The sequence below is a fragment of the Chiroxiphia lanceolata genome, chromosome 2 (genome assembly GCF_009829145.1).
Source record: "Chiroxiphia lanceolata isolate bChiLan1 chromosome 2, bChiLan1.pri, whole genome shotgun sequence".
NCBI lineage: Eukaryota > Metazoa > Chordata > Aves > Passeriformes > Pipridae > Chiroxiphia > Chiroxiphia lanceolata.
The window spans coordinates 100812608-100835881 of NC_045638.1; the positions used below are offsets into that span (position 1 = coordinate 100812608).

Here is a 23274-nt window from a genome sequence, read left to right on the forward strand (position 1 = left end):
TCACCTTTGGTTAACTAAATAACAGACAAGTCACAACAAGGGTTTCAGTGAAATGTGATTCCAAACTCAATAGGACCTACATAAGATTGGGCCCGAAGAGTGAAACTACCCAGATCCTAAAGTACTCCTGCCAAAACCAAGAGGATATTCAGCACTCACTACGTGACAGATGGATAGAAGTGTTTAGTCCTGGGGCAGTTCACTGAAGGCAGCACAAGGCTGTTCAGCAGGAGCTGTGTGGAGGCTGTGTGTTTAACAATACACATGACAGTAACCATGAGAATTGAGATCAGTAGACTCCAACTTGACACTGACATTAAACACACCCCAAAAGGCTGTATTGAATGACTACCTCCAAGCTCATATTCTGTCAGCTAACAAAACAACAAAATGCACTGTGAATTTTGGGCCTCAACACACAAAACTTTCTTAAACACAACCCAAACAAAAAAAAAATTCCCAAAGCCAACCCACCCCCCAACCTACTTACCCAGACAGTATAATGACATGCATTCCAGCATAGTTCTGCAAATCTGTTATGCAAGAACCATGTACCCAAAAACAGCCTCTGGCTATAGCGGTGCTGAAAATATGTTGTCTTTTTTATCAACAAAAACAAGGGGAAAAAAACCTTATTTGTAAAAATAAACGTCCAGGTTTTCATTTATACAGGAATGACTTTGTTGTGTGGTATGCCCTTCAATAAAATTATAGCTTAGGTCCACGACTGTGTGCATGTTTTGAGGTCTTATACTGAGTCTTATTCTTTCTTCATTTTAAAGGTACACAATATTGTTAACAACCAGGAATGTAAATTACAGACATATATAGTCATGTACATTGCCTACCTAATTTTACAATTCCTACTAAATGCTTTAATTACACACAATGGGCTATAAATAAAAAGCCAGAAATGCATCTTAATATTTTTACAGAACACCAGAAGCTATGAAATGCCTTAGAATATGAGAGGTCCTCACTGAAAAATAGCTTTCAAAATTTACAAATGAAAAGTCTTTAAGAATTCAAACCCTTAGGTAGCATAGTATTTTTTTCCCAACTTTTAATCCACTTTGCACCACATTAACAGAATTTTAAAAGGTTTGTAGTTTAAAGTCCTTGGTGTTATACCAGTGTGCTCATATATTAAAAAATACAGTAGAAAGCCATTTCTTTTACCTAATTATGAAGAGAATTAAATCATTGTACTTCCTTATAATAACTCAGAACTTCCCCAAATGAACATATTTTCATTATTTGGTTGCATATTATTTATTTCTATCCTTTTGACCTTATTTTTTTATAAATACATTCTAAACTTCTTCAGGAGTATGGAAAGAATATTTAATACAAAGCAAAGTAATTGTAGTCTGAAGGTTCTGAAATATAACTGAAGTGTATCCCTGGGGCTATTTCCTGATAATTAGGTATGGCATAAATAATCATGATTAATTATGTTTCTGGATAGTCATCTGCCTTCAATGAAATATTGTTGTCCCTGATGATGCTCAACATAAAAAAACCCCACAACTAAGTGTATTTAAACAGAATATTTTCTTAAAATTCATGTGCAACTCAGTCACATAGCTTATAAATGGCTTTGATGTTGCTCTGATACATTGTGCCAATGGAATATCAATTCTTCATTTCTGAGCACATTAAATAATATTGTCTGGCAACAAATCAAAACCTAGGAGACCACAATTACACCAAATAATTTGATGAGTTTTTGTTAAATGGGTTTTGAACATGATCTTGATTTTTCTTTTGTCCAGTTTATTAAAGATGTGACAAAGTGTTTACCTATTTGTTACAAACCTCTGATTACAGATATACCAAGAAACGGTACAGGCACATGTATGGATTAGAGCTTGGACAACCAAAGATGATTTTAAAGAAACTTTTTTCACAATAATTTTGTGTGGACCAGCTGCAGTTTTGAACCAAAGCTGAATTTTTATTCTTTGTAAGAATGACAAGGCCTGTCCTGATTGTCCAACACCTCCTTGTAATGTTTTTAATACTGCCCTGAGGCTCATGTTAAACTGTACAAGACAGTGCCCTGACAAAGGAGTTCAGAAATAAAAATGAAAACCGAAGAGCACAATTAGCAGTACTTTGCACATGAAAAACCAAAGGGTGGGGGTGGCTCAGAGTTTGACCATAAGGACCAGACTCCCAGGTGAGTACTGACCCTACCCAGTGCACCTTGATCAGACTCCTGTGCCCAGCAGCACAGTTGGGCTGACCCATGGCAGAACCAGCAAAGCCAGCCCTCACAAGCACTGGTATCCTTTGCTGTCCTTGAAAATGGAGTGTGGGCGGGAGACAGACTGTGACACGCTGCTCAGGACACATCCAGAGATCCCTCTTTCAGAGAAGAGTGGCCCCTGCCAGAAAGATGATGAGTGTGTTTGTTGGGAAGAACTGGTCACTGCCTGAGCTGGGCTTCCCCTGGGTTATCCATGTGGGTTTTGCTCACAAATACACAGATAGACCCTCCACAAACCCAGAAACAGAAGCAAGTGTCGATTCTAGTAATTGATGGCCAGTCCTTCTTTCCTTCTTTGTGCTGGCTCTTTCAGCCGTGACTAAGGTGCTGCCCTCTTTGGCAGAGACATCGGGGACAGAGTCACATTCAAGCTGCAACCAGCACAGCTGAGATGAGCAAACATGAAGATGACTGCTAATGCAGCGGGGTGATCCCTGGAGACCCACAGCTTCAGCAGGCTGGCTGCTGGATGCACAGATCCCCAGAGTTAATGCAGAAGAGGTGGAGGAGAAATGAGGAGCACTCAAGTTTAAAGCAGCAGTCTTAACAAGCCACAAGGTGGAAGCAGAAAAGCCAGAGGGGACAGCAGCTGTCAAGATGAGAAATAGAATGACTGAAGAGAATGCTCAGTTGCAAGAAAACAGCAGGAAAGAAGGGGAAATAATCTTAAAATCCTGCCATGGATGTAAAGAGGGGAAAAAAGGACTAAAAGTGGGTAAAATAATAAATAGGTCATAAAAGCCCTACCTGCCAAGAGTGTCAATAAAATGATAGGAGCAAAGGCAAAGGACATTTTCTTGGCAGCAAGAAGCACAGATGGTCAAATATAAAAACCATGAGTCTAATCTGTTTTTTTCATCTGTGTTACATTTTCCATGAATGAGTGCACAGGAAAAATGTGTACCTGGATTATGTTAAGTGTGAACAAACTATGGATTTGTATTCATGAATATTCTCACTATAAAGCCACATTAAAGTTTTTTAAATCCTGTTCAGTTACGTCTGAGAGAAGTATCATAGAGTAGCAATGTCTTTGGTTAGGTGTATGCATGCAAGGTGTGAATGAAAGTATAAAGAATTCTGAAGAGATTTATTTTAAGTATACTTACGTTTGCCACATCTTCACATCAGGAGCTGGGTAAAATAATACCTAAGTTTGAAGCAAATCATGGAGTTAGAAGGCTTTATCAGTCACTCTGTCATTGGCTAGAAGACATTTGTGTATTTAACATACAAATTTGTACTATTGTCATTGATATAATCACTGGTTGTGCAAATGTTCAATGAATATGGCACAAAGTTTCTGCCAACATTCAGTTCCCAGGCTGCAGTTGAACTCTGTCCATGTTCTCAGTAACTGAGAGCATTCCACTTTTAACACTGCTTGAAAAATAATTTACATGGCAGATGTAACCAAGCCATATAATTGTACCTGACTTCTGCAACTGTGCCTTAAAGCCTGGTTACAAAATATGAAGAAGCATCTTTCAAGGAGGCAAGATTCTGAGGACAATGAAATACCAGCAGAGTAAAGACCACGAAAGGGACCACCTCTGCACCCTATAAAAGTGAGGAAGAACTGAGAAGATTCTGCTGCCTTTGGAAAGTACAGAAGGGAGCAAATCCCAGCTCTCGGGTCAGCTGGTGAGCCTAGACTTGTGTTCCCCACCGACTCTTTACAAGCATCCTGGCCAAAAGCCCATTGTGTATCTTGATATTGGTGCTGAATAAAACTATTTGCTCAGTTTTGCTCAGATTCCTTCTCAGGGAAAATGAGCTGTTTTGGGGCTGGGAATACAACCAAGGGAACCACAGTTCAGGACTGAGTATGGAGTGAATCAAAGTGACACTGTAAATACAGAAATGCAAACCCAAACCAAGCAAAGTAAAGAAGCATCAAAACCTATCTCCATTTCAGCTTTAATGGAGTTATTAGAAGTAATTTATATGCTTTTTTCAGCCATGGGCCGCAATATGTTCAAGCATTGTGCATTAATTAAAAAAAAAAGTTGTGCAAGTGCATCTATGATCTGAAGTTGCCCCTTGAAGGCAGTTTGAGCTTTCTTTTCAGAATAGAAGCTTCCTTGATAATTTTTTCCTTTGTTGTGGCTCTGTACCCATTGGCTTGGTCAGCACATACTTGCTTCCTTCTTTGTCATGTTGTTTTGTAACACACTCCTATTTCAGCAAGGGGCTGCTTCTCATTCTGTCTTATAACACAGGCATGTGGTAATTGGCTCCAGGAAGGAGCCAAGGCATATGTTTCCTTATGGCACTAATTAATTAGTCATATGCACACTTAATACTTAATTGCTCTTGTACACTCTGGCCTGGCTGACTTCTGTGAAGATATCTGACTTTGCACCTATCGCAGCTGGAACGCAAAAGTGAAAAGTGCCAATATTTTTTATAATTGAGAGAAGTAAAATTTCGCTAGTCAGACTATTCATTCCTAGCACATCTCTTACTTTAAAAAAAACAAACCTCTGCACTGCATATCTTCTAATGTAAGCAAGCCTGGAAGCATAAAGCATCTGCACTCTACTTAAAACTGCTGATATGACAAAGAAAAACCTCTTCCTCAGGACTACTACTCTTCTCCTGTAGCATAACAAGTGCTAGTCAACCACAAGTGCTCCTAAGAATGGCTACTTTTAGTGCTTCTTACCAATAACAGGCAGAGGTTTTGCACATTAAGGGTTTTATTTTCCATCTTACAATAGTGACAACCATTTGGAGTTTTGCCCATACTTATCTGTGCTAATTTCTAGGTATTTATAACATTTCTATGGCACTTACTGCCATATTACCAAAGCCCCTCACACTCATTAATCTCCCATATAAATTGTTCCTTTGTTCATTTCTTAAATTACTTAGAACAAGACCACAGCCTCTTAAGCAGATCTAGCAGGAAAAAAGAAATTGAAAGTAAATTAGATATTCTTATTTTCTCATTACTTTTCCACTTTAAGTGTTCCTGAAATAGACAGAATCCTTAAAACAAACAAATAAATAAACAAATAAGCCACAGGGCTAAATTTTACCCTAAAAAAACGTATAGGTAATTGTGAATTTGCAGCTATGGAGACAGTCCAGCAAAGGGTCATGAAGAGAATTAAGGGACTGGAGCACCTCTCCCATGAGGGAAGGCTGAGAGAACTGGGACTGTTTAGCCCAGAGAAAAGAAGGTTCAGGGGCATCTCATCAATGTCTACAAATATCTGAAGGGAGGGTGAAAAAGGACAGAGTCAGGATCTTCTCAGTGATGGCCAGTGACAGGACAAGAGGTGATGGGCACAAACGAAAACACAGGAGGTTCCCTCTGAACATCAGGAAACACTTTTTTCCTGTGAGAATGACTGAGCACTGGTACATGTTGCCCAGAGAGGTGGTGGAGCCTTCCTCCTTGGAAGGAAGACATAAACCTGTGCAGTGGGCTCTAGATGGTCCTACTTGAGCAGGGGGGGGTTGAACCAGATGAGATCCAGAGGTCCCTTCCAACCTCAACCATTATGTGATGATGTGAACCCCATAGGATCCAGGTCTGAGTGTGTCTAAAAAGATAGAATGTAGATAAATTTAAAAACAGGACAAAACATTGCATGCCATTTAGGTCACTGTGCAAGCTTATTCTGAGAGGTGAATGGTTAAAGATAATTGTTAGAGCAAACTTCTGAGGATTTGAAAGTGATTCAGTGTAATAACTTTATTAATAAACTAATATCAAACTAAAGCTTTTAGATGCACTGGATTTGTGAATAGAAGTCTGGATAAGTGGACAGAATAACTAATGGACTCAGAATAACTAATGACCTCAAAATACACCTAACACGCAAGGATCTGATAGCAGAAGATCAGTTTACCAGCAAAGAGTTGTGGTGATTGCCATCCTCAGCTCTCCATCTTCTTCTCTCTCAAGACCCAGTCCTCCATATCTACACAAAGCTGGTTGACCTCAGTTTCTAAGACGTCATAGTGAATAGGCTCCCATTTTTCTATCAGGTTGTTATTTCCATAGCTCAGAAACCGGTAAGTGAGCAAATGAATGCCCCCTTGTAATGAGGGAAGAATGGTCAGCTGAGGTGAAAACTTTTCATAACAACACTACTAACCTGTGTCTGGGAACCTACAGGAGACTGACTTGTTTATAAGGGAAATATGTACGGAGTAGCAGGAATTGTTTGCAGCAAAACCTGATATTTCAAAGAAAATATATTGCCCAATTCATTTACAAACTTGCATTTAAATTCATCCTCGTTCAGAGTTTGCTACAGCACAGAAATAAGTTTTGACTGTCGATCGAAGTAAGATTTTATGCTATTCCATACCATTGCACAACTGGACAACATGAAAATTGATGGTTTCCAGTGTTTTCTGAACCTCAAATTGCAAGCATAACTCAATGCCTGAGTAGCTTGAGCCAGACCTAATTCCCAAGAATCTCATATCTTGTCTTTTTCACCTGTGCAATGAGATGAGCAAATGGGGCATTGAAGGGTGCTATTTCTTTCTCACTCCTTACAGAGATGCAAATGAATTCAGCAAAGTGAAGGGCAGGGAAGACAATGGTGCAAACTCAGAGAAAATGAGACAGGAATAGAAGCCCCTATATTACTGCAGAAGGGAAATTATTGAAGGAAAGCAAATCAGTCGGCAAGTGTACAGAAATGTCATTGGGAAAAGAAGGGAAAGGGGAGGACTGCAATTTGAAAATAACCATAGCAAAAGTTCCTTATGAATCAGAGAACCCAATGAAGATCAACAAACAGTGAGTGGAACAACTGACTCTCCTTGACAACAAGTCACAGCTATTGTTGCTGGGATATATCTGAGACGAATGTAGCCCATAGTATTTTTCCATAGAAAGTTGTTTACAATGTTTCTGCAGCTTAGGAAAAAGAAATCGGAAATACATTTTGTGAAAGATCATTTTGAGTGTTAATGTCTAAAGAAGATATATCCCAGAGAAATCTGTGTAGAAAACCTGTATATTTTAAGTGATGAGAGAGAGAGACTTACCAATAAACTTAAGTGATACCGACTTCATGTAAAAATCTTTTATCATCACATTAGTGGCTCTGACCCTTTATTGAGCCAAGTCATAAAATCAAAGTTAAATTTTAGAAGGTGATGTGTCCTAAGAAAGTGATCTGACGAGAATTGAAAACGCTCTGGTTTCACTACACTGAAAAACTGCCCTGACTGGAATTTCATTTTATGTTTCTGGCACCAGTGGCCAAATACGTGAGATAATCAGGTTGGTGACCGATGGAAGTCTGGCAACATCAGTGCTGGCATGTCAGTTTACATCATACTGCACAGTATGAGGATTTGAACTGGCACAGACTTTTTCTTTTTAATTTTTAAAGTTAATTAACCTTAAAGTTTGAAGACCCCCCTGTGCATGCTTTTGGTTTTGATTTTTCAGCAGATCTAGAAGTCAATTGATCGACAGTGCCCAAGTAGCTGGACCTCTGTGTACACTTTTATTGTTCTTATAGTGAAGGAACCATTATAATAAGGACGTTGGGAGAGATTTGCTGTTACACAAAGGCGAAATGCAGTAGCTAGATTCAGCTGAAATGGAGGTAACTTCCTAAGTGTTTTGGAAAACCTTCCTCCCAAAAAACCCAGCCTAATCACATGTGCCCACCAATTTTTGTGGAAAAGTAATTTGTTATACTTCTTTCTAAATTCACTTAGCTTACTGTAGATTCAGGGCTTAAACACCTTTCACACTGCAAGATGACAGCAGAACACCTGTTGGCTTCAAAGGGGCCAAAATTTCATAAATGAGAACTGCACTGCTCTTTGATTGAAAGAACTTGCTTCATGCCAATGACTCTCTCAGCAGGACTATGCCTAGGGTTTGACTCTCCCATGGGCACAGTCTATGGAAATAACTTCCTGAGGATGTCAGGAAAGTGAAATGCTCTCTGGGGGACCACACCACCCTTCCAAATCTAGGAGTGTTGCTAAAACAGTATGTCCTCAAAGTGCTTGTATTGCACCATTTTCAGAGAGGCTAAGGATCTGCTCAGCTTTTAAATGTCTCCTTGAGATGCTTGTTATCCCAATGCAAAATAATAATGTTTTAAAGTCACTTCAGCACTAAAATGAACATTAAAAATATACTCACATTCATGGAACAACATTGCAGCTACTTATGACGATGATTCAGCACAGAATGAAGAGAGCCTGTTACTTTCCTGAGTCCATTTGCCTCATGAGTTAATTAAGAATTCTCAGCAGGGTTAATACACGAGGAGAAACTGATACTGAGTTTAGGGTTAGGAAGACATAAGTCTTTTTTACACTCTTGCTGAATTTTCTTACTCAGGTGTCTATATCTGTAGTGAAGGGCTTGGAGGCTACGGATGACAGACGTTTAACACAGGATTCCTTACTGTGCTGCAGGAGAGACCTCAGAAGCCAAAAGTTTGCTGTCTTTTGTACTTAGAACTCACCTCACAGAAATTTAGCTCCAAATATTGTGAGGGTTACAGAGGACCAGAAAACAACTGCCTGAAATCTTGTTTTGGGGATTTTGCAATATTTACTGATTTAGGCCTTCAAACTTTCCAGTTTCATTAAAATAATATAACAGTACCTGATGTTCAGGCAGAACTCTATCTCTCTTTATTGTCCCCCTGTTGAATCATTCTCACAATAATTATGTGCAGAGATGCAAAGTGAAATTACTGTAGCAAAGGTGCAAATTCAGCCCAGAACGAAAAGGGGCATCAATTTCAAAGTCTATAACTAGGTATATTTCGATATCAAATGCTCAGCAGGAGGCCAAGAACTTCAATATTTATTGAGCACAGTATGCTTTCTCATTACATAAATACAGTCTTGTGCTACAATACAAACATATTGTTCTTACAAAAGACTTCAGATGATAGTATTTGAAACATTGCATTAACATTCACTTGAGCTTTAGTAGCCAAAACAAATGTATTAATACCTGAACTCTGAGGTCACAAGTTCTCCTAGAAAACACTCACATTCACTACACCTGTTTTATATATAATATTTATTAAAAAAAAATGAAATAATTTGATATTGACATTTCAAGAATGGATAAATTGGCAAAATAAATGTTCTCAAATGATCTGCTAACCTCTGATTGTGCCAATTACCCTTTGCGGAAGTAATTAAAATAATTTGCAATGATGGAGAAAGAATATGAAATTCATTTCCGTTGCATGGTCATTGAACAGTGATAAAGTAGTTGCACTGGAAAAGGATACCCTGAACATGACAAAAATGAGAATTTTCATCATATGGAGCAATTTAGCTTTTCTGGTGTGTTAAAATGATCAATTAATATTACATTTAGCCTTTTTACACTTGCCTGGAGTTGACAAGGAATTTATGGTAAGCTGACACATCATTTGCTTTTGGCAGATGTCGATTGCTCTTATCATTATTTTAAAACAGAAAAGAAATTATAAATGAAAGGGGGAAAAAAGGAAAAATACATTATTTTCAATCCAAACAAAAATGCATTATCTTCAATCCAAACAAAAATATATGCACCTAGCTAGCAAATTCTTGCTAGCTTTATGCCACTGTTGGCTGTTCTTCTCCTCTGTTTATATTATTTACTCAGAAAGTTTATGTTGCTGTTATGGTGACTTCTAGAGGTAAAAAGTGCAACAGATACAATATTTTCCTTTATGTTTCTGACTAAAGGATGCAATGTTTTAATGTAAATTTCCCTGACTCCCTGAACAGCTGATGGAAAATAAACATTCACAGTGATTCTAGAAAGTCAGGCCACTAGTCATAGTGCCAAGTTATACCAACCCAGTAAAGAATTCAGCAATAACAGTGGGGATTTGTCATATCACTGTGGGCAGCCAAACTTGAGTCTTCCCATGAATGGGGATATGAGCCAAGGTATGAGCCAACTCTGAATTAGAAGCCATTTAATTAAAGTTAGCACAGTGCTGAACCCAAATTAGCAAGGTTTACTAAGAGGCAGCATATATTCACTTGAGCTCAGCATGGTGATAGAGCTATCTGCTTCCAGCCAAGTTTGCATAGATGATAATCTCTTAAAGCACAATGCTTTCAGAGGACTGAGCCAGCCAAAGAACAGGCAAGGCTGAAGGAGTAAAAAGGAAAGTTCTACATCCTCTTTCCTTATCTATCATCCTTACACAAAAAAAAAAAAAAAAAAAAAAAAAGGGAAATACAGCTCAATGGTTACATATATATTTAGTATTCCAGGCCTGTCTCTACCTAGAAACAAGATTTCAGGTTTTTTAGAAACATTATTTTTGTTTTATTGAATCTATGCAAATGGAGATCAAAGGAGCAGCAGACTGAACAACTTTCCAGCCCAGTCTTTACTGGGGATACTGGCAATCCCCCTAATGAACTGAATTCACTGGCCAGCAGGATCTATATCCATTTGTTACAGAAAGAAAGGGAACTCATGCAAGAGTATCTTACACTCAAAACCTCCACTACATTACAGCTCCAGGTACCAGCTCTTCTAAATTCATATATACAAAGCAGAGGAAAGAGAATGGGATGTGGAAAACTGAAGAAAACATCCTTTCTTGTCCCAGATGAAGTATGAAAAAATTGTAGTCTTTATGCTGCTTTGACAGGCACGTCTGGCTGTTGCCATTAAAATACCATATATGGCTGAAATACTTAGCATGTAGACAATTCTAATTATCTGTTAAGTGCTGTGAAAACATCAGAAACAGCCATGATATTCCCAATTTACAAAGATGTAAATCAAAGCAACAAAAGTTATTGCCACTCTAATACAACAGGGAACTATTTGGCTTTTAATTGCTCTTCTTGATCATTCTCTTTTGGTTTTATTTCTTTTCATGTGCTTTGCAACTTGGTTCAGGAACAACTATATCTAGATGCCACCTCTAAAGTCCTTTACATTTCATTCAAATAAGCAATCCAAATTTGAAGCTTTATCCAAAATTTATAACTGGTGTTTTTTTAAGGGTCCAAGTTGTTTCTTGAACCTAGGTAGATTCAAACATTGGGACCTCTCTAGCTGGATACTCAGTTTTTGACATGCTACAGATTCTCTTTGGATGAAGTGGAAGACAATATGAAAATATAATATGAATAAAATTACGTCTGTGAAGATAATCCCCGAGAAGAGAATTCTGTATGTAAAAGGGCTCATTTACAACTTCTACTAAGAACTAAGGTAAATCAACCCAACAAAAAATATTTTTATTTAGAAATTTATGTAAAAAAAAATAATCAAACTCCTAAACTTCCTCTAAAAATTAGATAGTACTTTTTTTACTATGATCCCTTACTGTGTGTAAAGATGAGTAGATACAGGTCTTCTGTATCATCAGAAAGGAATTTATCAGTAGTCCCAGTAAATGTTTTTCATAAATATTTTTTATTAAAAAAAGAATAAATGCTTCAAAATAAAACTCGCGTAAATGCTACTACACCTGTGAAACAATGACAGGAAAGTTTGACAATTCAGGGTTTGAAGTACCATATTAAAGTTACCTTTGCATAGAGAATGGACTGGTTTAGGGAGTGGAGTTCTGCATCCTGCAGCATGGAAGTCAGCAAGAATGCTTTCGCTGACTTTGAACCACATAAGATTAAGCTCCTGGGGGAGAGATTGGAGAATTTTCTATTTTTAAAATACTGCAACTTTCAAAAGATAAAGCTGCACATGGATGCATTATTTGAGAAGTAACACATGATCACCCAGTTAAAGACTGCAACATGTGAAGGACCAGAGTTATGATTACATGATGTACCTCAGCTTCTGAAATGTTTAACTTCTGACTGAATAATAGTAAAGCCATAATGTTCTATAACATATGGTTCTGTATTTCTGTATTTCATGTTATATTAAAAAATGACTGTGCACATAAACTGTATATATAGGGAACATATATAGGTGGATTCCTTCCTATATATATGGGCACACACACATAAAAATTTATATACAACACAGTCTTGTATGATAATAAAAAGAATAGGTCAGGCTAAAGAAGTATTTCTAAAGCATTCAGCAGGAATTAACATTTTATCTTCAAGTTTTCTTTAGTATTTTGTTGTTCAAATTTCTAGGGTGAAAATGGAAAATATGCATCAAACTTGATTTTTAAAAATACACTTTCACACAGAGAATTTCAGCTGTGGAATCAAATACCTGCTATTTGAATTTCCAAAGCAAAAAAAAAAAAAAAAAGCAAGGATTAGACACAGAACTGGTTGTGTCAAAGGAGAGCTAAAGGTTTTCAGAGTAATGACAAAAAGGATGCAATTTTCCTGTTGCAAAGACAACAGAAAGGTATTGAGTTAGCAGGAAACTCAAAATAGGAGCTTCTAAGAAATGTGGAGTTCAATTGAGACTACAATCCAAGACTACAAAACGTTCTCACTTGTAGCTGAGGAAGGTAAAGGTATTGTGAGATGTGAATTCCCCTGAATTCCACCATTCAGTACTGCAAACATTATATTTTTCTGCAGGACCAGTAATGCACTGCTAATTATCAGTGATAATAATTATACATGTAACAAGTTAGCATTATACTTCAAAAAGTTCGCACTAATGCATGATTAATTATTGCCCTAATTAAGCATCCAATATTGCATTTACAAACAAAACTAATACATTAGTTAAGAGTGTGACAGTGCTTTTTACGCTAGATAAAAGGAAGAGGTAATTTGGATAACTAATGTCGAGACTGAATTTGTTGCACGCAGCTCACAAAAAAAGGAGTAATTTCTATCCTTCAAAACATTTTAAGAGCATATTTTCCCCCACACCTCTCTCTTTTCAGGGCAATATTCAATTGTACATCCTTTTTTTCCCCCAAAAAGTGAAATAACGAAGAAACATTGGGAACTCCAGAAGCCTGAGGAGTTTGGGGGTAGATGTTTTTTGGGGGGATAGGAGGGGTCGTGTGCAATCCCCCTACACTGAGAATATATCAACTTTTGTATGTTAGAGCTTAGGGTGCCTTGTGGTGTTTCAAGCTGCAGGAGTTGATGAAATCATACAGCAAACAAGAACATCTCTTAATTAGACACAGACATACACAAGTGTGAACATGTAGAAAAATCAGTTTAGGATGCAGCACATCACAAAGAATGGCTATTCATCCGGTTGTTGCTTCTGTATTAATTTTCCTCCTACCATTGCACGAGACATATAAAGCCAGGTGTTGTGATAGTAGTAATTTATTCACACTGTCATTTGGGCCTCAGCAATGAAGGACAGCAAATTGCAGGAAGGAAGACGAGGCCTCCTTACTTACCTACAAATGCCATGATTTCACAGTTTTCCATTTTTAATAATATGCGAATGAGTTTCCTCAGCCAAGATTACTAGATTTTATCAAACACAGTCATCTTTGCTTGAATTACTGGCCAGTGACAGAAAATTATACCTGCATAAGAGGCAGGCTATTTCTGTGACATTTTCCCATCCTCGTTTTTCTCCCAACTCATGACAGAGTTCCCTTCACACTAGACAGCCCAAATAGTTCTCCCATAGAGCCATGGAGCCTGTGAAAAATATACTGTCCCTTTTGCTATAGCTTCATAGTAATGCCTAAACACAGCCCTGAGGCTGCCAAACCGTAACCAACCTGCAAAGCTCTGAACTGAACTGTGCATCTCGTTAAGTGTCTCTGTGTGCAAGACCTTGAGACAAATATCAAGATTTGCAACATTCCAGTGTGCAACTACTTTAAGAGTACCAGTGATATTTAACTCACTGTACTCTGGTCCAAAAAATGTCATTATACCACAGTCCTGAACCCCTGGATCTCCTGTTGTTTTGTTGCTTCAATATATGTATATTCAAAAGTCCGTTTTAAAGTGTCTTTGAAAAGCAGACTGAAAGCTTTATATTGTTTTCAATTAGAATTTGCAGGACCAATACTGAGGCCATGTGCAGCCTTAGGTACTTTTATTGTACAGTTCCCTAAACACGCACATCTCTTTTGCACCCTTGGACCAGTGTCCAGCAGAAATTTTTTCTTTCCTGTTTCTAAAATGAAAGGGCATTGAAAAGACTGAGAGCCATACCTCTCTTGCACTCTATGTCCTGCATAATTGAAACAACATCATTAAAACCAAAATTTAACTTTTCCACACTTGTATGTGCAGATCCTATCCATTAAAAAAAAGTAGAAATTTTAAATTACTTGTTCTCCCTACACCCTTCATTCATCCCAAAGGTGATCCTGGAATTGCTTCTTTAACCCACATGTGGACCTGGATGGTGGTAGCAGTTAGGGGTTAGGGGGAGGTAGTTTCCTGAAATGCACAGAATCTGGAGAGAAGCAAGACTATACATACTATAGGACAAAGAAATGTAGGGAAATGAAAGATACTCCTCTTGCTGGAATGTACTCCAAAACCAACTTCTAATCCCTGCGCAAAATCTAAGCTCAGGGTACAGCACAGACTGCGTTCCCTGTATTTTTTTTCACCTGAATACTGCCCTGCCCTTGTTAGGAATACATTAGAGAGTTGTGGAATGAACATATGAATTTCCCCATTTTAGCAAGTGCTCTAAATAAGGGTCTGTCTGGTACACCCTCTCAGGTATCAGTGGGCTTTGCATCACCCTAATATTTGCTTAATGCTGATGAATTTGGATGCATCTTTTCTATTCACGTCAGTACAACTTGACCACAGCTTTCAAGCTTAGCATAAGCTTTAAATGCTTTGTGTAGGGACAGGCTTTATTAAACACACAGTTTAAATTTAGGTGTGGATTTCCAAATGCTTTTCAAAATCATGAAATAAGCAATGCCGAAGGTATGCTACCGAACCCACTATGTTTTCTTATGCCTACATTTTAATCATGTATTCCCCTGCCCTTTGAATACATCATGTCACGTTTCCATATTTTAAAGCTGGTCTAAGGGTAATGCAGGAAACATGGGCTAATTACAATCCTTGTTTTTATGGCATTAAAAATATGACATCAGAATACACTGTTTTTTTTCAAATAAAAGTGTCAGATGGATATGCCACAAAATATCCATCTGTAGCAGCAACTCCTGATTTTCACTAATCTTTCAAAGTTAAATATATTACTGAAAGAAATATCTTCTGAATTGCAGAATGAGTCAGCAATACCTATAGTTTTGGGAGACAAGCTTTACAGAAGTTGCTTTTGCTTAAGCCATTAGCACCTATTAAATTTATTCTCTTCAATTCATGTTCCAGCTGATGGAAAATGTAGGGAAAAGGCAGTTTACAAGGCATTAACCCCTTCCCTCCACAGGACATTTTTTGTGCTTGAAAGGAATTTGATGATTTCAGCTTTCTTCTCCTTCTTAACTTTGCCTCCATTAGGATTGCTTGCATGAATAAGGGGTTGCAGAAACTGGCCCTTGTATTGTAATGTAATCACAGATTGATTCAGCTCTGCAATCAGCCACTCATCTGTGATGATCATTTCAGGGTCCTGCCAAGAGTTTCTGGAAGGCTCTGTGCTAGCTCTATACTGATGACACAAATGACTAAAAAAGTTCTCTATATACTACTTTGCACTAATTCAGATCTCTGTTCTGAGGGAGGGAGAAAGAATCATAAGGAATCATAAAGAACACTGCTTTGCATTAATAAAATATCCGTGCATACCATCTCCAACAAAAACAAACATCGAAAGACTGCAGATAAAAATAAAATCTGTTTGTTGTGTGTTGAGGTGGCTGGGTTTTCTGGTAGCGGGGGGGCTACATAGGGTGGCTTTGCTTAGAAGCTGCTAGAAGTTTCCCCCCCAGTGAAGCTAATGATAGCTGGCTACAGGAGGGACTTCTTAAACATGTGATTCACAGAGGCGAGGGGTGGAAAGAAAAGCAAGTCCTGTGGCAACACAGTGCCCCAGAGCGAATTGAGTCAGAAAATGGGGCTCATTTCAAAAACAGTTTAGTAACTACTTGGGCAAGGGAACATGGTATTGAATGGGTATATCGTATCCCATATCATGCACCAGCCGCTGGAAAAGTTGAGCGATGTAATGGACTGTTGAAAACTACTCTGAAAGCATTGGGTGGGGGGACTTCCAAAAACTGAAAGTAGCCTAGGCTAGCCTAGCAAAGGCTACATGGCTAGTCAACACTAGAGGCTCCATCAATCTAGCTGGCCCTGCCCAATCAGAGTCCCTTCACACTGTGGATGGAGACAGAATCCCAGTAATTCACTTGAGAGGTATGTAAGGTAAAGCAGTTTGGATTAACCCCACTTTGAGCAAAGGCAAACCCATTCATGGGATTGTCTTTGCTCAGGGACCAGGATATACTTGGCAGATAATGAGAGAAGACGGAGAAACCCAGTGTGTGCCTCAAGGAGATTTAACCTTGGGAAAGAACTAATTCGTATTCTGAGTTGTATGTTGCAGAAAATAAGTCACCAGACAAGAAAGACCCGAACTAAGCTGACACTGGTGCTCAACGATGAAACAGCCTTAGGAGAGAAGACCTGCATAAGCGCAGGATATAGGCAAATACGGCATATGAGTGTGACGTAAAATGGTATAGAATAAGGGGTGGAGATTGTAGTGGGTTTGTTACCCTACCTGGGAGGGAAAAGGCACTAGGATAGGTCACCTGATTTATATTTTACCAGTGAGGTATTCCATACCATATTACGTCAGCTCAAATATAAAGAGGGGAGAAGGAAACAACTCTGTCCTTCTCTTCCGGGATAGCTGCGCAGAATAGATGGCTGTTCTTTGGAGGAGGAAAACTCTTCTCGTGGGGAAGTAGTCTTTACTGTGAGTTTTCCCTGTATGTGTATAGTGCTTATAGTTCTTATTTTCTTCTCTGTGTACATATAAACTGCTTTTTCTTAGAAACCTTGGGTTTACGTTTTGGTTTTTTCTGCCCTCTTCCCTTTCTCTTTGGAGGTGGGGGAGGTTAGTGCAGTTTCGGTGGACACCTGGCGTTCAGCCAAGGTAAACCTGCCACACTGTTGTTTTGTAAAAAAACCATAAAAATGGAGGGGTTGAGAAGGCTGAAAAAGTAGGACTTAAAGAAGGGCATGTTGTTTGGAATGTGCATTTGGACAGAAAAACGATATCCAAAGATCAACATCTCTGAGAACAGCCCATTTACCAATGTCTAAACAGCTAACAACTAAATGTAAAAGTGTCTACTCAGTCTAATAAAAATGTACTATTATATTATTTACTACAGTATAAAATTTAAAACACTAACACGAAGAAGGTAAACAGAAAACTGAATATTTACTGTGTCAAAGACTAACATTACTTTTCAAAGTTCAAGTCAAATATTGCTACTAATAATACTGACAAGAATTATTGAGTGAAATTATTCTGAATCAGAGTATACAGAAGCACTGAATTTGGCCATTTGTTTCTTGCTTTGTGATATCCATTTCCACTGACTGCCTCAAGCTTTGGACACCTGGAAAGAGCCATGGGCTCTCACGTTAGCTAATGGTTAAGACTCTCAGTTCTATGTACAAGGTGACACAAAATCTTTTAATTTCTGGTATGTCTACCCCTCTGGAAGTGCCACTGCTATTCATTTGTTCAATGGCTTGTATCTGGTATTTTCAACAAATATTGCCCCCACTCTCTATACCCTAAAATGATAAATGCATCACCTGGTGGCTATCCACTAGTTCCTGCCTAATAATTCTCTCTTAAAAGGCGACATAACACTTCAGAAGTGGAAAATGATCATCCCACAAGGAATTCTGAAGAGAGAAGGAAGGACATATGTAAGAGTAAGCATGTAGTGAACCAATCTTTAACCACAAAATGCCTGTGTACTCTTGAAAATACAGATAAACCCTATAATGAAGCACCAGCTAAACAACTAAATATAAACCACACAAAGCCACCAGTGATAGAGACTCCTTGTATCTGCTCAGTTAATAGTTTTTCTGCAAACTAGAGTGATTTTCCAGGGTGCTTATAAGAACTTCTGCTAGCACGCTTTCCATACGCTTGAAATGTAGCATCAGTGGAAGTGCCAAAGGCTTCATTAACACTGCTAATGGTACCCACCTTGGACAGGTGTGGATGGATCCCCAGGTAAGTAACAGAGACTGGCCCATGTCCCTCTGTAGATGGTTTGCCTCTCTAGAGCAGACTGACTGCACACATGCTTCAGAGCATTCAGCCTAGAAATGTTCAGAAAGAGAATGTCATCTACAGCAGTTTTGTCCAGGTCTCACATGTAGGACAAATGTAGGACAGGAACCCCTTGCCCTCCTCATTCTTTACTCTTGACATGAGAGCATCCTTTGCAGGACATACTGGTTCTCTATCAGCTCAGGTATCCAGAAAAAATTCATTACTGTGAGGGTGGTGATGCACTGGAACAGGTTACCCAGAGAAGCTGTGGATGCCCCATCTGGAAGTGTTCAAGGCCAGTCTGGACAGGGCTTCAAGTAATGTGATCTAGTGGAAAATGCCCCTGGCGGGGAAAGTTCCCCTGGTGGGGAAGCTGGAACTAGATGATCTTTAAGGTCCCATGCAACCCAAACTATTCTATGATTCTATGGTTTTACTCTGGGAGGTAGAATGTGATTGACGGGTGATGTGGTTGAGGGATGGTGAAGTGTCAGGCACTGTTCTGCAGTACAGTCCGTGTGCAGTCAGGATACACCATCCCAGAGCTCCTCTGGCTGCAGCACAGGTAATGCAGTGCAGCTGCAATACTGGTAACTGATATTCCCACATCAACATCCATGGTCTTTCCTGAAGAATGTGTTCTCTACCACACCTGAGTATAATCTGGTTCTTTCATGAGAAGAAAACTCGCTGCAGCTGTGTACTGATTTGCTACTCAACCTGTGTTATTAAGTTCACTGAAAGACCAATGTCTTGTTAGTGTGAACTAGAAAGATGATGATATAATTTTCATAGATTATGCTATGATTTTCTGGATGTCCTAGGAACAATTTTTGGCCAAAGAATCTAGACTGGCATTCATCCTGGAACTCGAGAAATTCCCTGCACGACAGGTTGGGTCTTCTGCGCCTAGAAAAGGCCACAAAAATCCCTTAGAAGTATTTTATAATAGCACTCACTCCTTACACAGGTAACTATACCAGCTGGAAGATGAATTTCATACCAGTGGTCAGCAGTGTACCTCCTGAAGTGAGAAGATCTGTTTTACAGACAGAGGCACAATATGACCTATAATTATTAAAGGCCAGAAGAGGATTCAGCTCCCCTTTGTGAGCAGTATCACTGACTATTCGTGTGACTTACTGCTTCTCAGAAAGGGAGGTAAAACACTTACAATTCTTTTTAACATCCAAACCAAACAGCAAACTCTCATATCCAACTAAAGTTCCAACAATATTTTTGTTATGAATAATTCAACCTGTTTTTCCTCAAAATAGGGAATATCAATAATTCTCAAACTCTGGAAAGCTTTTCAAATTAACCCATTTTATTGTTGTAAGTCCAGATTTTAAAAATCTAAGTTGCATTTTACTGTCCAAGTATGTCCACTGATCCTCTGGGACTGCTCTTAGCATATGTTATCATTTGGTGTGAGTAAATCAATATTCAGCTGGCCATAAACTGTAGCAATAAATCAGATTTTATGGTGTAAGTTCAGAGGTGAATTGTATGGGGAAGTTCATCCAGATTTGAAAAGTGAAGCAAGATATAAAGGTATTAAACTACAAGGTTCCCTCTCATCACCCTAAAAAAGCTCCAAAATTTGGAAAACTTTCAATAATTTGTCATTATTTCTGTAGATTGCTCATAATTGGATCCAAGAATAAAGAGGAAAAAAGTCAAGCCAGTACTTAACTTGAAGTATTAACTACACATTGTTCTCCTGTAAGCACTCAAGTTAAAATTATGGCAAATTGGAACAGCAGTTCCCTTCTGAATCAACATTCATTTCTGTGCCCTTCCCTGCTGAAGACTTTTACATTTTGAAGTCACAAATGATTATTTATTTATTCCCCTATAAAATGCATGCATGGTCCCAAAAGCCGTAATATAACATTCTGCAGTACCCACAAATGTAGTACTCATTATTAGAAATTATTAGATCACTTAATCTTCTCTGCCAGTTCCTTCTTCCTCTTAAAAAAAAAATAATTCACAGTCCCCCAATACAAGCCCACGAAACAATAAAACTAATAGTAATAATAATGATATGTTTGTTTGGTCTTTCATGGCACAGAAAACAAATGTCTTTTGACTTGTATTGCAGGGATATACACATTGCAAATGGATACAGGACTGAGACAGTCAGTTCCTTACCCTAAGGATGCTCAGTCTGATAGGAAATGTTTGCTTACTTTTGGGATCCGGAAACAACCACAGTAATGGGAAAAAGAAGACACATAGCTCCTGCTCTGAGTTCTTCCCTTTAAGATGAGAGAACAGTCTCTCATACCTTTGACTCAAAATGCCTCTCTACCAAGAGCGGGATTTGGCTGGATTTCTTTCTTTTGCACAACCAACTACGCATTGCCTGGAGTATTGAAACAGGGCAGTACCAGCTTTCAGTCTGATGCCAAATACACTTAGGACACTCACCTTGTCCTGCCTGTGTAGCTAGCTTTATCCTGTTCCTCAAACCCAGCTTTTTCTCCAAAGAGTTATTCATCCACTTGACCTTTCCCATTAGTCCTTTGTGTGTCAAGGACTGTTTCCCTCCCATTACAGTCAATGAGAGTAAGTGACTGATTACAAAGGGAATTCTGAGCAAGAAGAGACAAAAGCAAAGGCATCCTCTGCATTCTCAATCACCCAAGTCATGATATAAGTAACACAATAAAATACAAAATCTCATTCTCCTGGAAAGCAATTATGATGAGAGGTGACGTAAAAAGAATACGAGTTCTGCATGTCCTCAAAAATCCTTACATTGGTGATGAAATCAAATCTCCTAAGACATCCTGGAATGAAATCACTTTATCTACTTAGGCTATCAGTCAGCTGGACCTGAATTAGGTGAGCTCTGAAGACTTAATTTTTCAGCTCTGTTCGCTGACCTGAAGTAACAAATTCCTGGTAGGTGTAGATAATATACTCCAATCCTTTTTCTCAGTTTGGACATCTGAGAATTCTTTGCATAAAAGATAAGACTGTTTGAAATAAAAAGTAAGTACAGGTCTTCACATCTCAGGAAACTCTACTGCAACTCACGTGGTGACATTGGAACCTAAGTCATCTAAAACCTGATTGATTCTTGGCTTTTACCAGTGTTAACACCTAGGCTTTTGCCAGTGTTAACACCAAGTATAACTAGATTAGAGAATCACAGTTTGCTATGATTTATTTTGGTTGTAGCAACAAGAGTACACACATGCACAACACCCCTGGGCAGCAGCAATCGTTATTTCATTATTTGATTGTATTGTTGTATTATTTATTACCACACCTGAGGGAGTCCAAGTCAAGACCAATGTCTAATATGGCAACACAAACCTGCAGGTTTTCACAGTATGGGAAATGTAGGCAGTGTCTGAGTCTTTGGACTTAAATTCTGCAAGAAGACCCTGGGCAACAGTGACATCTGCGGCACCTTCTAGAAATATTTCTAGAAAGGGTCTCTCAGTAGTTGCCTTCTCTATCTTTATTTTACTGTGAAATGGAGTAAACTTTAGGATTTCAGCACAATCTATTTTCTGTCACCACTGTGTTGCAGAATCACCTATGAAAAACAGGTAAATCAATTTCAGAAGCCAGAAACTGAAATGTTGGATCAGACGAATCAAATCAGAACAAGGTAGGTAGTTTGATCTTCAGGAAACAGTTGAGATATAGCTTCTCCTTCTACCTCCTTTGTCAGGCAAAGATAAAACCAGATTGTTAAATAGGCTGAAATTCCTAACCTGTTCTTTCCCTCCCACTCTTCCAGTACCTATTAGTGCATCAAACAATTACGCAGAGACTCTAACACAGGCTATGTAACATATATTTGGAACATACCGTAAAAGAATCTTATTAGCTGGCTCTATTAGTTGAAATGAGCAGGAGCAAAATAGTTAGTAAACTGAGTTTTAGCGGTAGGGCATTACACATCCCACAGAGATAACAGAGAAAATTCACACCTCTTTTAAATGCTGTCAGAATGTAGGCTGGGAAGCATAATACAGTTCCAGGTTACCAAAAAAGGTGGAAATTTAAGCAAAACCACAAAAGCTTAATTCTTCAAGCTAAATTTTACAACAGTGTCAGATTCCCATGTCACTGGGTAGCTGAAGAATCACTGAAGACAGACAGCCAGGCACAGGGTGGTTCCCTGCGTGTCTTTGCAAACTTCCCACAGAAATCTGCACTGAACAGGGAGACTTCAGCCCTTGCATGCCTCGAGATTCCTTTCACTTGTTCATTTCCAGAAACAAGTAGTAATGGTTGTGAAGGACCAGCCACAGAGATGCCATCCCTTCCTGTCCCGTTTGCTGTTTGAGTTGCACTGAAATCCACAGGTGCCACAGGTTCCTATCTGGATTTAAATACAGTGGTAAGAAGGAATTAAAAGCAGAGATAGGGAAGATATAGCATCAAACTTTCCTGAATTGAATATGAAATATGGAAATGAAACCTTGAAAAGTGCAAGAATTCAAGAACAGACTTTTTGGCTTCTGTGTTCAGATTGGGAAATGGAGAAAAATCACAGAGCAGGATACATGGGGCTGATGGTCCCAGAGGCAAAGCTCGACACAATGAGAAGTTCTATGCAGAGTTTGGTGTGTAACTGTTGTTTGTCTAGCCATTGAGGGGAAAAAAATCATAGAATGGTTCAGATTGTAAGGAACTTAAAATATCATCTAGTTCCAATCCCTCTGCAATGAGCAGGGACACCTTCCACTAGACCAAGTTGCTCAAAATGCCAGCCAACCTGACCTTGAATACTTCCAGGGATGGGGCATCTACAACTTCTCTGTTAAACCTGTGCCAACACCTCACCACCCTCACAGTCAAGAATATCTTCCTAACATCTAATCTAAACCTACCCTTTTTTAGTTTAAATCAAATGCTACTCTTCACACATGGGCACACC

General features: G+C 38.7%; 1 long non-coding RNA gene across 1 annotated transcript; it reads left to right on the top strand.

Moving 5' to 3' along the window:
• The first annotated feature begins 281 nt into the window (after positions 1–281).
• LOC116782699 lies at positions 282–18997 on the top strand. The gene is made up of 3 exons (XR_004355319.1): positions 282–292; positions 4322–4324; positions 16353–18997. It is a non-coding gene; the product is annotated as an uncharacterized LOC116782699 (long non-coding RNA).
• The last annotated feature ends 4277 nt before the right edge of the window (positions 18998–23274 follow it).